This window comes from Cryptomeria japonica, chromosome 2 (genome assembly GCF_030272615.1).
Source record: "Cryptomeria japonica chromosome 2, Sugi_1.0, whole genome shotgun sequence".
NCBI lineage: Eukaryota > Viridiplantae > Streptophyta > Pinopsida > Cupressales > Cupressaceae > Cryptomeria > Cryptomeria japonica.
The window spans coordinates 133,573,128-133,578,632 of NC_081406.1; positions in this window are offsets into that span (position 1 = coordinate 133,573,128).

A 5,505-nucleotide genomic window follows, 5' to 3' on the forward strand; every position below is an offset into this window, starting at 1 on the left:
CCTAAACTTTTGGGCACAAACGGAATAATTTTTTTTTTTTAAAATACTTAACCTAATACAACTAACCTAATTAAAATAATGCAAAACTAGTTTAGTCTTAACTATGTTTGAGTGATTTCAATAACTACACCAATTTGGCGAAAAACCATCTAAGTTTAAAGCGCGATTATAATTCTCCAACAGAATTAAAATGATCTTCCATTAATAAATAATTAAACTTATTTAGCAAATAATCTCAACATTAATTGATAGGGGATATCAATAATCTCTTATAGTTCTTTAATTACCTAGGATCTAAATAAATTTACCCTAACTCTTAGCTTGATTAAACCTATTTAGCAAATTACCATTAATTATAATGTCTTATAAAATTAAAATCTAAAGGGGCATCTTGACTACAATTAGGTCACTATTCTCCCAAGGGGTCCATCTCCAAAGGATCTAATTTTAATGCATTCAAAAATGTGCACTTAAATATAATAATTAAAAAGAAACATTAATAGTTCATAAAAATATATAGGAACAAAAAAGAACACATATAAATATATATGATTATAGGTACATATACACCTAGCATATATATATTTATATTTATAAGAAGGTTGCTAATTCCTAATTTACAACCCAAAAGAAAACATTACATAATACTAAGTTGGGTGGGGAAAACCCTATTTCAAATTTTGAATGGGTATTTCCCCTCCCACTTATTTCTATCCTTTTTATCTTGTTTTCTTTATTTTTATTTTTTTAAAGAAGAGTCCTAACCCTAATCTCTTTCCTTTTACCTCACACATACTCTCTTTTTTTAATTCCTATTTGTATTTTGCCCTAACTCGAAAATAGGGTTAGGGCATGTGTGTGATAATTCTCCTTTTTTTGTGTGTGTGTGTTGTGTGTATGTGTGATTTCCTTTTTTTTTTTTTGTGTGTGTACAGGTGTGGGGAAGCGGCGGCCATGGGAGGCGGCGCTTATTTTTTTATGCCACGGCGGGGGGGGAGGGGGGGGGGGGGGGTTGGAGTTTCACGCAGGGCCGAGCCAAACGATCCGTGGAGGAGGGAGGAGGGGAGTGGTATACCCGCAGGCTGCGGACAGCTCCGCCCATGGCTGTGGCACTTCCGCAGACTGTGGACGTCGCTGCCCACAGCTGCAGTGACCCGCAGACTGTGGACGACGCTGCCCACAGCTGCGGCTCTCCTGCAGACTGTGGACATCGCCGCCCACAGCTGTGGGCTCCCGCAGACTGTGGACGTCGCCGCCCACAGCTGTAGCCCTCTCTCTTTCTTTATTGCAATTTTTTTTAAGATTTTTTTTTTTTAATAATTTCTATTTCTTTAAAATGTATTACACACACACACACATATATTCTTGAAATATGTAGACTTCTAATAAGACATTTAAATGAATAAAATATATATATATATATATATATATATATATATATATATATATATATATATATATATATATATATATATATATATATATATATATATATATATATATATATATATATATATATATATATATATATATCTATTTCTTTAAAATGTATTACACACACACACACATATATTCTTGAAATATGTAGACTTCTAATAAGACATTTAAATGAATAAAATATATATATATATATATATATATATATATATATATATATATATATATATATATATATATAGCCCTTTTCCTTTTTATAACTCATTTAGGCATTCTTATGAGTTTTCTTTTTAACTTAAAAAAATACATACAGAGATTTTTCTAATATTACTTGTAGTATGTTAAAGAGAAAAATATCCCCTTTTTTTATAAGGCTGGAAAATGTATGTTTTATATTCTGTTTTTTTTTTGTTTTAAGTATTCTGAAACTAATATCTACAATGCATTCTAACAGCGAGCTTAAATATAATCTTTTTTGGTAAACAAAATAAAACTAGGACTATATGCTAATCTTTTCTTTTTATAAAATAAGCTACTACTATAGGATTTATTTTTTGCATTAAATGAAAGAATAAATGACAGATTTAATTTAATTGCAGCAGCATAAATAAAACCAGAATCTAATGTATGAGCTTTCATATACCATTTCTATCTTGCATAAGGAATAAAATGAGCCTTTATTTGCAGAATAAATATAAATGCAACAACTTTATTTCTTTTTTTTGTAAATGAGGATTTTGATACAACTCATATATTTCATTTTCCCTTTGCAAAACTTAACCAAATAGAAGAAATACATTTCTTTAAGCAAATTAAAATACAAAGTAAATATTATTACAAATGGGTTTGAAACCCCAACTAGAATTTCCCTTCCATAGGACTGAATAAATACATACACTTCTTTTCTTTTGGAAAATAAATACAACAATGGCTCTTCTTTTTTTTGCTAAAAAATAAATACATTTTTTTTTTTTTTTATTGAAACTTTTTCTGCAACTTAGAACAACAACTAATCTCTTCATCTTTTCTTTCCCATCCCAAGCAACCTGCAATAAAAATACAACTTGACCATGGAGAGCTCACCTCCCAGCCTAGGCTTACTAGAAGCCACTCCCGAACTTGGAGAACCAAGCACTAGACGGGTCACAAACAAACAAACAAACACAACAAACAAGGGGCAAACACTCAACATGCATTTTCCCATCCTAAGCTACACTCTCACCACAACTTGTGATGAACTTTCCACGGGTGGAAGTGGACCAAATACCATTGGGGAGATTGCAAGCATATTACAACTCAAGCCACCTCATGGCAAAACAAAATACAACAAATTCATCTCCACACCCTTATGCCCCCCCAAAGGCATAAAAGCCATATTCTCTCCCCTTGTGACCCCCAAATGCATACACAAGGCTATGCAGCAAGGGTCACAAAGGACACCCTTGAGATCACTCTCCATAAGGAGAGCCTCTCACCCAAGGCTGTCATACTTCTTCCACCCCAAGAGCATCCTACTCTCCCAAGAGTAGGAGGCCTTGGACACTCCCAAAACAAGAACACATAACAAAAGAACAAGGAAAGGAAAATTTACATTCTATTTGTTTTTTACCTACAAAACAAATTACATATACACATCTTCTCATACAAGCATTTCTTTCTTTCAAAACAACATAAACAACATAACAAAAAGGAAGTGAAACTAACCTTAATCTGCCAATAGGTATGATAGACTTAGTTGGGGATGAGCAGCCCAAATCCACACAAACTCTTCACCAACACTTCACCAAGAATTCTATCCTACAACTATTTTCAAAAATTGTATAATCTCCAACAATGGAGAGTGGGTGATTACTCACTAAGTCCCTAATCTTTGCCTAAGAAGGCCTCTCTCACACTTCCCAACCCCTTGGGTAAGGTGAGAGTTCCCATTGGTTACTCTTCCCAATCTCTTACATGTTGCTAAAACTGGAAAGGGAAAAGGTGAGAGAGGATGGGGAAGAGAGTTTGACATCAAAAGGGAAGGTTGTCTATCCTAGGAGGAACCTTCTAAGTTGAATTTTCGCTCACCTTGGGAAAACCACTTTTTGAGGTGACTAAACAGTCACATGGGAGTAGTCACATGTTTAAAAATACCCCTAACCCATAGGTATACCCTTTGGACCTTTGGAAAAGCCCTAAAACTGACCCTAGGAGTCCATTTGACCCCTTAGAAACCCAACTGAAGTTAATCTACAGGTCAAACCTGAGTTGACCACTCCCAAGACTCCCTACCTAAGGCAAATTTGGGACCACACTCATGTGTTTGAATGGCTTTGGTAGAAACAAAACTCCCTCCAAGAGACAAGTCAAAATCAATGACACTAATCAGCACATGTGTCAAGTGACACAATAAAATACAATATAAAAATCACACATGGAATTTGTCTCTTGCAGGATTACACATATACATAAAATCAATTTAACACTCATGCATCATTTACTTTCACAAATAAAATACAATACAAACGGGGTGTTGTCTCTCCAAATAGACAACCCCTGGCTTAACAAACGTACATAGGTCTAGGTTTGGTTTTCCATATTATTTCCATGGTCACATGGATAATTTTCCTGCGCATCTCAATTAACACATTAGTAATTCCAAATAATCACAATTATATATATAATTAAACACATGGATTTCATTGCACATCAAACACTCATACATTTGACAATAATAATTCAATATCCCATTCATTTAAATTTGATTCCACATAAGCAATTATCATAATCCTCAAAATTGAACCATTCATATAATAAGCATCCTATTTCTATCATCAGGATGAAGTCCTGCAAATCCAATATTGACATACATCATTTCAAAATGATCCTATTCTAGCAACATATAAAGTTTCATAATCATAATGCATAAAATGAAGCATCAATATACGTCAATGTGATCCAAATCATGGAATCATATAGGTTCTAAATCCATAATGCATAAAATAAAGCATCCATAATAGTCTCAATATGAAAATAACAGAAAATGTCAAGTTGAGTCGGGGTAGGGCCTCACACACTACTACAACTTCATGCACCCTTTATATACAATCAATTAAGGGAGATTTATATATGTCATTAATGTTCCATTAATGGGTTATGTGTTGGCATGATAGTTTCATAAATACTTCCATACTAAAGGGAGTTTAATCAACCATTTTGAATAGTAAGAACCTTAAACTCTCCTTCCATATTTTCACATAGTTGAAAACCCCTATCATATTTATCTTGGACATAATCTCTTTCTTGATTTTAATTGTATTTTATTAAGGGTATTCTCCAAGCAAGTTATAGTTATTTTCTTATTGTGTAATATGTTCTCTTTATAACATTATTTTATCTTTTACAAATTTCTAACAAAACACTCATTTCAGAAGGGTATAACACTTGTTCTCCACTTGTTTTTCATCTTTGTATTCTTAAATGTTTTCCATGTTGATTGTTGGATTTATATATCTTCATAATAATACACACATACATCAATATGGAGTAAAAATATATAAAGGTGAAAATTTCAAACTCGTATAATTTATTATTATTATTATTAGCTATATCATTCATCCATAAAAATTGATTCAAATCTTCCATTTGCTAGCCTAGATAAGATTTGCATGTGTGGAATTACACCTAGTTGCCTCTACATGAAAACTTGAACTTAAAATTTAAAAATTTAAAAATTCAAATTAAATCCCACATCAACCTTTTCAGTACTTTTGACCGTTCCCTATTCTATTTGCACACTATCATAGTATCATCATTGAACAATAATAGCATTATGAAACCCTTCATCATCTTATAAATTTCTATATTCTTATCTATTGTCTATAATCATTGGATTAGTTTGCTTAAAAGTTTGATAAATTAATACTAATGTAAGTAAATTTGTGCCTGATAAATTTATTATTATTATTATTATTATTATTTTAATTATTTTAAATACTACCCCACTTTAGGCATAGACTCAATGAGGTAAGACACACTTCAATGGTCATTTATTCCTTATCAATTCACTTCCTGTCTTTGTTTACATTC